This window comes from Lactuca virosa, chromosome 9 (genome assembly GCF_052849685.1).
Source record: "Lactuca virosa cultivar CGN04683 chromosome 9, Lactuca_virosa_CGN04683_v6, whole genome shotgun sequence".
NCBI classification, from domain to species: Eukaryota; Viridiplantae; Streptophyta; class Magnoliopsida; order Asterales; family Asteraceae; genus Lactuca; species Lactuca virosa.
The window spans coordinates 177,743,822-177,756,515 of record NC_136434.1 but is presented as its reverse complement, the minus strand read 5'-3'; the positions used below and the strand labels follow the sequence as shown (position 1 = coordinate 177,756,515).

The following is a 12,694-nucleotide window of genomic DNA, read 5'->3' as shown; positions in this document are numbered from 1 at the left end:
CAGTTCGGGAATCTGTCAACCATCAGCTGGAAGTTCATCCGCGGGACTTCAGCAGTGTGAAGTGAGTCTCCTCACCATACCCATGGGTCTAAGGCACCAAGGCCGGCCCATTATGTGATTATGTTTTATGTGTTAGTCATTTATGTGATTTGATATGCTATGTGATTGTGTGTTATTACATGAAAGACCCCGGGGGGAGCCCGAGGCATTGGATGTAAGACCATGTGGGGTAGCCCATGGCATTCTTAGGTAAATACCATGTGAGGTAGCCCATGGAATTGTATGTAAGACCATGTGGGGTAGCCCGTGGCATTCCTAGGTGAAGACCATGTAGGGTAGCCCATGGCACGAACATTGTAAGACCCTGCGGGGGAGCCCATGGCATCCTTACAGGTTTATGTATGCATGGTTTATGTGTTATATGTAGCTTCTATAGCTAGCATGATATGTGATACAGGTAGCTTTTATAGCTAACAGGATATGTGATATGTAGATTGTGTGTATGGTATGCTCTGGGAAACTCACTAAGCTTCCTGCTTACAGGTTTTGTTTATGGTTTCAGGTATCATCCTTTTGGAAAGGAAGGGCTCGGATTGATTGCAGTGCGCACACCTATGATTTCCGCAATGAATGATTTTGGGATAAACTCTGATAAAGGATTTACTTGACTATAAATTGAAGTGTTTGAATTAAATGGTATCAATGTTTTAGTTATATTAAAAATGAAAAATTTTTACCCTTGATTTTTGGGTTGTTACAATTTCACCCCCTACCACTACCACATAATACCCTAGTGTATACATATAAATCACATATTGCCTAGCATATTTGGGTGATAGCCTACCCCTTCGGTCCTTTCGACCGGTTACGGGGACTATTTCACCCCTCCTATCATTATCACATAATACCATAGCATACTAGCACATAAATAATAACAGATAGTTCCATACTATACAATTATCACAAAGACAATCATCTCTACTATAATCAGCTACTAGTGGGCTGGCATTAGTGCCTTCGACCCACTTCTACAGGAAGGTAACTCGCCTCAATTGTGTGCCAAAATCGTACTCCTCAGATGGCTCGGGACTCCTCTCCCTAAAACATATCAAGTCCTTTAGTTAGTTATTGGGCCCAAGTATGAATCCCTTATGGCCCAACTTCTATTTCACTTCCTAAGGCAAGGCTCCCTAGTCGTTGCCTTAATGGGCCTTTTCCCCCAAGGCCCAATCCATAATAAATTTAAGGCCCAAGTCCATTACCTTAAACTTTAAGGCCCAATAAAGCCCAAGTCCATTACTTTAAACTTTAAGGCCCATTAAGTCCCAATAAGGCCCAAGTCCATTACTTTAAACTTTAAGGCCCAATAAGGCCCAAGAGGCCCAACACCATAAATCCCAGTCCTAGTCCGAGAGGCCTTTCTCTATAGTGGGACATGAGGCCCAACAATCCTGGCCCAAACTTCAAAGATCCAAAAACCCTTATTCGACACTCTGTATGTGTACGCGGCGCGTACCTGGCACGTACGCCCAGCGTACGCTGGCCTTGACCAGAAGCGGGAAGTTGACCCAGTACGCGCAGCATACCAGGGTGTCGCCCAGCGTATGGGCCAGCTTTCTTAAGACTCCTTTTGTGACTTAATCCATTAATTCCTAATGTCCAAAACATAGATCCAGGTCCTTTAATACATCCTAGTCCATAAAGTTACAAACTTTATGTCTTTGTATGCATAGATGGGGGTTAAAACATGATTTAAGTCCTTAAACAAACTTTGTGACCATCAAACACTTGCATGGTTGTGGCTTAACCATAGAGGTCTGATTTTTATCACTCTAAATGCTTCCAAGAGCTCAAAAGGACAGCTCTTATGGTCTGTAACTACCAAGACACAAGAAACCTCAACAATAGAGTCACAATAACCCATAAAACACTCCAACACTACAACTAAGCATGGAATGGTCAAGTTTGAAGCTTGATACCTCAAATAAGTCAGAAATGGTGCTAATCCCCTAGATCTACAAGCTCTCTTCAAGTCCTTGCTCCTTCTTCAAACTTCTTTCTCTTCAAAATCACCAAAACAACACCAAAATGCTCAAAGTAAGCTCCACAATACAAACAAGAGGGTTAGGGTTCGAGTTGGGCACTGAGAGGACAAAGGAGGCTGAGAGGATAAGGGTTTTGAAGATTATAAGTTGTTTAAATAGGGTGAAAACCCTAAAATTTAGGGTCTGCATCTGGTCACCCTACACCCAGCGTACGCTTGGGTACGCCCAGTGTACGCAAGGGAATCCCCCGATCCGCGCCTCATAGGCGTACGCCGTGGGTACACCCTGTACGCCCAACGTACGCTTTGCCCCAAAAAATCCCATTATTTAACAATTATAACTTGAATAAAAGCAATATCATACCTGATAAATTCCGGACGTTACAGGGACTACCAGGTAAGATCATATCGGAGGTAGTGTCCGTTTGGTATACAAAGTATACAGTTTGGAAATCTCACTTTAAACACTTCACTAAATCCAGCCTAGACATCATCCCCGTAAGTAGATCAATCAGTATAACGACTTGGAATCACTGATAAATCTTGTTTATAGTTTCATAATAATGATAATGAACTTAAACATAAGTTATACTTAAAGCACGGTAAGCATAACTCAACTTAAAGGTGGTTTAGCGAAAAACTGGATTCTGCGCGGGCAGAACTTCTAAACCGAAATCTCTATTTCTCAGGGCTTCCTGGTGCTCTGGAGTTTGTCTACTAGCACTTAGGAAGTGCTAGAGAAAGGTCTTGGGAGCTTGGGAGCTTGGGAGGGATTTGGAAGAGAATGGAAGGAAATGTATGAAGAAAAGAGTGAAATTCGTGTCCTATTTATAGGCTGTCAGGAGGCCCAGTACGCTGGGCGTACTCGAATTACGTTGGGTGTACACAAATTACACTGGGCATATTAGGGGCCACGTGTCGGCATCTGGTGGCAGGCCATGGGGAGGAAGGGGGTGCACCAGATCGCGACACGTGTCACTCTCTTGTTAATCCGAAAATTAATTATCTTGTAAAATCCATAACTTTTGCATACGAGCTGCATTTTTGACATTCTTTATATCCACGCGTAGCTATCGACGAGATCAACAACTTTTATTTAGACCCTGTCGGCTAATTTTGATTTATTTTTAAAGTTATATTTTAACAATCTTAGACAGTTAAAATCCATTTAAAATTCATAACTTTGTCATCAGACTTTCGTTTTCGACTGTCTTTATATTTGAGCTCCTGTGGATGAGATCTTCAATTAGTTTAGATTGTGTTGGCTAATAATCGATCGATCTAAAATGCGGTTTCCGAGTTGTACACTATTACGCTGAATCTTAGAAAAATCATAACTTCCTCAAATGAATTCAGATTTGGATGTTCTCTATATGCACGCTCCCAGTTTAATGACTACTACGACTTTTGTTTAGATTACTAAGGCTAAAAAGTTATTTATCGAAAATTTAATTTTTACGATACGCAGAGCCGTGTCGGTTTATTCGTGAAACTTCAACGGGTCACAACATCTTCGTTATAAGTCAGATTTCAGCGTTCTTTATATGTACGGAATCCTTGTCACATATACTATAACTTTGGTTAAGATTATTTATCCTAAATAATCTTCTATCAAAAAGTCATTTTTAACGTTTATTATCTCTAAATTGACTAGTTCGGATCTGCGGACATTTTCATCTTTTCATTTATGGGAACCAAAATTACAATTGAATGTATGTATTTAACCCTTACTTGAAACTTGTCTCCCCTAACGGATCTCTCACATTTCAAGGAAAAGTGGTAACGATGGTATGCTTTTGTGGCAACGACTCTACGTTGCGTATCTCATGTGTACTGGATTTTGGCGGGAGTTGGGATACGTACCTTCCTTTGGTGGAGTTTCATATAACAACAAATTATCATGCCAGCATTAATCGACCTCCTTTTGAGATGCTCTATGGGAGGAAGTGAAGGACCCCGATATGTTGGGTTGAGGTCAGTCAACAAGTTATAGGAAGTACGGAAGTGGTACTTCAGACGACTGAGTTGATTCAGCAGGTTCGTGGCAGACTTCAGACAGCACATAGCCGATAGAAGAGCTATGCAGATAGACGTCGGTCGGACTTAGAGTTCCAGGTTGGGGACATGGTACTCATGAAGGTGTCACCCTGGAAAGATATCATCCGAATCAGGAAGTGGGGTAAGATAGGCCCCAGGTATATTGGCCCTGGTGGACAGGGTTGCTTATCGCTTAGATCTACCAGAGGAGCTCCGCCATATCCATAGCATTTTCCACATCTTTCAGCTGCAAAAATGTATGGTTAACGATTCCACAGTGGTTCCGTCGGAGGACATTCAGGTGAATGATCGCCTGAATTATATAGAGAGACCAATGGCGATCCTCAACATGAAGACAAAGACTCTTCGAAACAAGGTGGTGGATTTGGTTAAGGTGCAATGGCAGCACCGAAAGGGGCCAGAATGGACATGGAAGCCTGAGGAGGAGAAGAGAGAGCATTAGCCGGAGTTGTTTGCAGAGACGGACTTCGAGGACGAAGTCTGATTCAAGTGGGGGGAGTTGTAATGTCCGGTTCGTCAAATTAAATTCATAGCTATTCACTTCAATTTTTATTCTTTTGGCTTAAGACCAAGTACGTTGGGCATACATAAGGTACGTCGAGCGTACTACAAAGAATGCAGGGCATGGGTTTAGCCCCCTGGTACGCAGGGCGTACCAGGTTGTACGCGGGGCTTACGTCCGTCAGGGGCAAACCTTGATTTTTAGGGTTTGCACCATATTTAAGAAACTTATGTCTCCCAAGCCTTCACCTTATTAACCTCCATTTCCTCTTTTAAGCTATATCTCGAAACCCTAACCTATTTCTCAAGAGATTGACCATTGTGTGTCTGTTTTGGTGTGTGTGGTGCATATTGAAAAAGAAGAAGGCTTGTAAGAGAAGAATTGGACAAGTGGGAGCTTGTAGATCCAAGTATTATTCACTATTTCCAACTTATTGGAGGTATAAATTCTTAACCTTGCTCATCCTATGTCTAGATCTGGATTTAAGGAAGATTTTAGCAAACTTTGGTCCCATGGATGAACTCTTGTGAGTAAATGCTACTCCAGATGTTATGAAGTGTTTCTTTGGATGTTTTTGAGGCTCTTGGTCCATAAAGTTTGCATCTTGATGGTTGTAGATCAACCATGCATGAATTAGTGATCATTTAATGGAAGTAGAATGCTAAATCTAGGGTTTGAGTCCCATTAAGACATGCACGGGAGTAAAGTTTCCAACTTTATTGTTTAGGACGTCCCTAGAGAGCTAGATCTGAAAGTTGGACGTTAGGATTAAAGCATTAAGTGATTAATGAACATTTTTGGCCAACTGGGGTGTACGTCGGGTGTACGAAGGCGTACGCTAAGCGTACGCATCTGGGATCACGATCCATTCGTTGCAATCGAGTACGCCGGGCATACTGGTGGTATGCTTAGCATACTCATTAAAGGTCCCTTTTCAGATTTTGAGTGTTGGGCCATTGGTGGATCTTTTACCTTTTGGGCCATGGTGGGCTTTAGGCCTCTTGGGTGTCTTTTGGACTTTGTGGGCTAGTTTGGGTTTAGACTACAATATGTCAAGCCTAATAAGATAAGGGTAAAATAGTGTTTTACCCTTAAGAATATGGATTAAGGATTTGGACTCCTAGTTCGAGTTACTAACTTAACTGCTAATTAGAGTTATATTATTGTGATATAATGTAGGGATTATCGATTCAGCAGCCCGAGTATGATTTGTTTATCTTCAAACTGAGGTGATTTCCTTCACTGTACTCGTTGGTCGAAGGGAACAATGTCGGCCCACTGATTTATGTTTATAGGATGAAAGTGTCTTCGTGACAATTTCATGTTATGACTATTTATGCTTGTTGTCTTTGTGACTCTTGTTATTATTATTGTATGCTAGTTGTAGGTGTTAAATAGACCTGATACCGGTTAAAAGCGACCAAAGGGGTGAAATATACCCAGTACCGGTTGAAAGGGACCGAAGGGAGTGAAACTGACCCAGTACTGGTTGAAAGAGACCAAAGGGGGTGAAATAGACCCAGTACCGGTTGAAAGAGACCAAAGGGGGTGAAATAGACCCAGCTATGTTTTGAATGTTATGTATGTATGGTATGGGGTATTTTGGGGAGATCACTAAGCTTTGTCCTTACGGTTTTCAGCTTATGTTTCAGGTACTTCCAGCTCGAAAGGGAAGGGTCCGGCTTGATCGCACCGCATCTGCCCATGTTTTCCGCATTATGTGATTTTGGGATTTTGTACGCTGATGGTGTTTTCACTATGATACATTTATGGTTGATTGACATAATTGTTGGATGTTTGAGAATGATTTAAAAACACATTTTTATCTGAATATTTGGGATGTTACAAACACCCTCACTCGGACCCACACTCGAGTTCATGAACCTAACCGACCTCTAAACCATTGCAGGTCTATTCTTAACCGTTTTGAAGTATCTCAGGTCAATTAAACTCATTGAAACCCTACAAAAACAAGCCAATAATACAGAAGAAAGGATCAATGTCTGTGTACACAAAATAACCTAAAGTCAAACTTGGTCAAAGTCAAAGTCAAAAGCCAAAGTCCCCAAATCAGGTTGAGTACGCCCTACGTACTCCATCTCTATGCATGGCATAGAGAGTGACTTCCACATTACGGGACTCCTATTATGTACGTGTTGCGTACTCCTAAGGTACGCCCTGCGTACTCAATCCAGGTCAATATCTTCATTATGCACTTATTCCCTTAAAACCTGACGTCCAGAACTCAAATCTAATCCCAAATATCATCCAAAATCATAAAGTTTCCAACTTTATGACTTTGCATGGCTAGAGGGTGCCCAAAACCAGATCCTTAACTTATTATACAACCCCAGACTTCATCTCTCTTGCATGGGTGAAAGGAAAGAATCAAGATTGCATTTTTATGATTCTAAGCACACAAAAACATCTGGAAATGCTACTCATGAGATCTGGAATAGCTCATACTCAACTAGATCAAGAATACGGGACAAAAAGGACATAAAACTAAGGACTAACAAGATCCAACAAATCATTCACCAAGTTCAGAACTTTATACCTCCTGGAGAATGCTTGAGAGGTGCAAATCCCAGATCTAAAATGCTTGAAGCTTTCCAAACAACACTACCAACTTCTTCTTTTAAAAGCACCAACAAACACACTTTTAGCTAATAAGGAACAAATATGGGGTTAGGGTTTCAAGGCATCCGTTTGGAGAGGTGGAGGATGAGAATGAAAAGGGTTTATGGAGGTTAAGATGTTTAAATAGGGCTCAAAACCCCGGATTTAGGGTTTTCACATCCGTCGAGTATGCCTTGCATACCCCTTGAGTACGCCCTGCATACTCAAAAGCACACGCGTCCATTTTAATTATTTACGCCCAACGTACACCCCAAGTACGCCCAACATAAGGACCATTTTTGAAACAATTTAATACTTTAGTCGAGAATGGAAATACCTTATTTGGCTGGGATCTTACACCACAGGGACCGTTTTCTACAGTTTTTGTCAAAATTATTCCTGAATTCTCATTACAATTATCATTAATTCTTTCTTGCATTGTTCTCTCTCTCTCTCTCTCTCTCTATATATATATATATATATATATATATATATATATATATATATATATATATATATATATATATAAACCTCTATGATTTCTTCAAGAATTCAAGAATTTGACATGCATGGATTGCTAATATAATTGCACGAATTTGAAGAACACATTCATGAGGATGATCAACACCACCAAAATTTTCCTAACAACTTGCAAATTCATATTCATATATTGTACGTTCGCATATGCCCAAGTAGGATATGGTGAATCAAACCTAGATTCAGGTTATGGTGCATCAATCATTGCCCTTTCGACCCCAACCCTAATCATCCCGACCCCAACCCCAACACCCACACCCGAGTTCGTGAAGCTAACAGACCTTTTAACCATTGCAGATCCATTCTCAACCTTTTTGAAGTATCTCACGTCAACTAAACTCATTAAAACCCTACAAACACAAGCCAATAATACAAAAGAAGGGGTCACTCTCTTTGTACCCAAAGACACAACTTTTTTAAACCTTAAAGCCCCTACTCACGTATCATAAATCTAACGTCTGATCTACTGAAACAACTATGTCTTTTCCATGCATTTCCACGTTACTATTCGCTATCGGATTTCAAGAACAATAGTGGTGTAGGTCCGGTTAATACAATGGTTGTTGGATCATACACGTTGAATTTTATAGGTGAATCTAGAACTATTCATATTGGGTCAGGGTGGACTAATACGGTGGTTAGTAATAATGTGCATGTCAAGGATCTTGTGGCGGTTTATCAGGTGAATAGAGTTTTGTTACTAAAGGCAATCTTTGAGAGTGATGTTCCTATTCGGGCGCCATCTCCGGAGGTGGTGTCAGATGTTGCTCTGGTGGTTGATGGTCCAGATGATGATGGTGGAAAGGGTAAAGGGGAGGGTTTGGGTTCAGGGCCTTTGTTTACATTGTCATCTTCTTGTTGGGTTATTGGGTGGAATTGTTGATGTGGGTGGTGATGGTGGTTGTTTCTGGTGGATTGATGATGGTTATGTAAGATGGAACATGTTTGGATTTGGAGTGAAGAAAGTGATGGTTTGATGATGTATTTAAGCAAGTGTGTTAGAATTTGAGGTTTTTTTTTGTTAATTTATGACTGTTTTTAATGCTTTGTTTGTTATCATGTAGATTTGAATGGAAGAGACGGCGGACTCCGTCGTGCAAGATGGCTTTTCCGGAAACTCTCTAAACAAAATGTATTGTTGTTTCTTTCTTAAACTATTGGGAATCTATATAGGGAAATCTCTAGAAAAGTCCTAAAATTTTACCCTAATTTACGAAAAAGTCCCAAACTAAAATTTGTTTATGAAAAAGCATGAATTACCGGTAAAAATGACGATTTAACCCCTTTTTTCCGGTTTACTGGTTTTATTACTTATATGTATCACGAAAGTCCCATTATTTTACCCTAATTTGCGAATAAGTCCCAAAATAAAATTTACTGATGATTTGGCCATTTTCTTCATGTAACATACATTTTATCAGTTTCATTGTTGACTTAGACACCTAGTCATTAAATTAGCTGATAAGATGAATACGATGGGTTATATAATGTCACATTTACTGTAAAATTTGATACCCATCTCATCGGCTCATTTATGACTATGTATCTACGTCAGCAATAAAACCAATAAAATGTGTGTTTCCAAGAAAAAAGGGCAGAAAATGAGTTGATGTCTGAAGAGATGGATAAATTGGGTTACATAAGATTAGATAGACAATTTGATATTTCTTATAAACGTAAAAAAAATAACGCAGCTGTTGTTAGTTTATGTAATTATTTTAGTCTTCGTTGGATGCATTTTAAGTTCCAAAAAGATATACAATACATCAGGATATCAAGTTTTATGTTAAACATGGCATTATATAACTCAACATATCCATCTCATCATCTCATTTAATGACTAGGCATCCGGGTCAACAATGAAACCGGTAAAATGTATGTTACATAGAGAAAAGGGTCAAATCATCAGTAAATTTTATTTTGTGACTTATTCGCAAATTAGGTTAAAATAATGAGACTTTAGTGAAACAGGTAAGTAATAAAACCGGTAAACCGGAAAAAATTGGTCAAATCACCATTTTCACCGGTAATTCATGCTTTTTCATAAACAAAATTTAGTTTGAGACTTTTTCGTAAATTAGGGTAAAATTTTAGGACTTTTCTGGAGATTTCCCATATATATATATATATATATATATATATATATATATATATATATATATATATATATATATAGTCGATGTATTTTCATGTATTCGTTTTCTGGTCACTTTATTTCATTAAGGAAAACCGTTGTATTTGAGGTTAGAGTTATCCTAATAAAAATAATTATCAAGGGCGTGTTAGCCAAAAATTTTGACACTAAATATTCAAAGTTAATAAACTTTAATAAGATTATCAATGATACCACTTCAACTTGTTAAAATAAGTCAAAATGGTCGATAGAAAATAAAATTTTATCAAAACTTAGCTGGTTTTCATTAACAAAACTAAAATATAATTATTAAACCCTAAAAATGACCAAAATATAGTGGTTTTCTATGTATTTCCCTAAAATATTTGGACATTTATCCATTTAATTCGAGATTCACATAACATACGTTATTTTTAAAGAAAAAAATAAAAGATTAGAACTTAAGTTCTAAGAAATATGTTTCACTATGAACATCTACAACAGTAGAGCTTATTTGTTAAGTTTTTTCATGACATTATAGCATAACTTATCAATTTAAAAAACTAAAAGAATCTATACAATGAGAAAGCTTTATCGTCGACTTATTTATGCCATTCATCAATTTTATTTCTCATTTTTATTGTTGTTTGTATAAATTGACTATTTACAATTGACTAAAAATCTATGAGACTCGTTGCGATTGTAAGTGTAAACTAGTTGGAAAAACTTTAGATTAAATAATGACAAAATTGCAAAAATGTCCAGTGGTATGCAATTTTTTGGGGTTTTAGTCCAAACCCCGAGTTTTTTGGATTCATGGTCCTTTTGGAGTGGTTTGTATGTGGAAATGGTCCATGGATTTAACTTCCGTTAAGTTGTTGCTGTTAACCCCCTCATATGTCTCCCACATGAGGGCATATTTGTCTTTTCACTTCTAAGGGACCATTTTTGCAATTGAAAAAAAAAATCCCCATTTAAAAAAAATTAATACATATTTACTTATTTTAATAATTAAAAAATAAAAGATCTCTCTCTCTCTCTCTCTCTCTCTCTCTCTCTCTCTCTCTCTCTCTCTCTCTCTCTCTCTCTCTCTCTCTCTCTCTCTCTCTCTCTCTCTCTCTCTCTCTCTCTCAATATTCCAACCTACACATTCCCATATTCTTCTTCCTGGGAATAAATTCAGTCCCAGATGAAAAAAAAAACACCGAGAACAAAAAAAAATACCTAGAAAAAATTGTTGAACTCGTCGGCTTTTTTCTCATTATTTACGTAACAGTTAGATGAAATTGGAAGGTTTTCTCAATGAAATGAAAATTTGTTTCTTGATTTAGATCTGTCCCTATTATAAGAATGGTATGATTTGTTGTGTATGAGGGCGGGGGAACTGATGATAATCCAAACACTACAACGTTCTATCAGGCATGTTTATGCCCTTGTACCGTTTCTTAAGCCTCTGTTTCGTGAAATCGTAAGTTCTCTCTATATGAATCAACATTGATGACCAATCTTATTGTGCGATAACTAATGATCCATAAATTTCCAGGTACCAGAGCACATTGAAACCCTACACCTACCCTCAATTGTCAAAAGAGATGGGATACGAACCTGTGTTGTGACATAGCACAAGAACGAAATATATATTATGTAGAGAATCAAATACTTATACTGTACAACCTTCTTAAGCATTCGAGAGTAGTCATCCACTACAGACATGGGAAGACCCAGATGTTGAAATTTCATGGGTTTCAAGGTAGGTATGATGGATTTCGGTTTTGGGTTTAAAGGATTTAGAAGAAAATTTGGGGGTAATACGACATTTATTGCTATTTTGATGCTTCATGGAGGAGTCGAGTATGGAGATGATAATGGGTCGGTGTGGATCGTTCCCGGGACATGGAAAAGTGTCTTAATGGGTTCACTTGTTGCCAGTTGAAGCAACCTTTGGTGACGAAAAAGTAGTAGGAAACGAGCAAGAAAGTTGTTGCTACGATGCCGAGTGCTGCAATGGCTAAGACTGTGAAACCAGAGGTTAATGGATCAGATTGGTAGGCAGACTTTTGTTGAGTCTTGATTGACTGATGATAATCCATTTGATTAAAAATGGAATTTGAGTTTTTGAGGATTGGGGTTTGCAAGAGAGAGAGAGAGAGAGAGAGAGAGAGAGAGATCTTTTATTTTTTAATTATTAAAATAAATAAATATGTATTAATTTTTTTTAAATGGGGATTTTTTTTTTCAATTGCAAAAATGGTCCCTTAGAAGTGAAAAGACAAATATACCCTCATATGGGAGGCACATGAGGGGGTTAACAGCAACAACTTAACGCAAGTTAAATCTAGGGACCATTTCCACATACAAACCACTCTAAAAGGACCATGAATCCAAAAAACTCGGGGTTTGGACTAAAACCCCAAAAAAATTCATACCACAGGGACCATTTTTGCAATTTTGGCTTAAATAAATTCTCACGGTTGATTTTCTTACTTTCAAAAACTTATGTGCCCCAATAAACTGTTAAAGAAAACCTAACCTTTTTATTTGCCACATAAAAACCAAATCAACAAACAAAAACCTCAAATTATCTTTATTATGAGAAAGATTTTTCACAAATCTTATTTGTAGGTTCTATTAAACTAAAAAGCACACAATGAATCTTGTAAAAAGAATCCTATGAATAAAGTTTGTAAATTTAGAAACAATCTAAAAAGGCTTTTAAGTGAAAAATAAATAAATAAATCTCCCTATAACTTTCTTTGGACTTTACAATCTTATTTGTCCAGAAAAACTCTCCAATAAGCAATAATGGCAAATTGTATAACAC

General features: G+C 38.1%; 1 pseudogene; it reads left to right on the top strand.

Annotated features, from left to right (window-relative positions):
• Nucleotides 1-7,834: 7,834 nt before the first annotated feature.
• Nucleotides 7,835-8,643, top strand: LOC145140047 (fasciclin-like arabinogalactan protein 7 pseudogene; annotated as a pseudogene).
• Nucleotides 8,644-12,694: the final 4,051 nt, after the last annotated feature.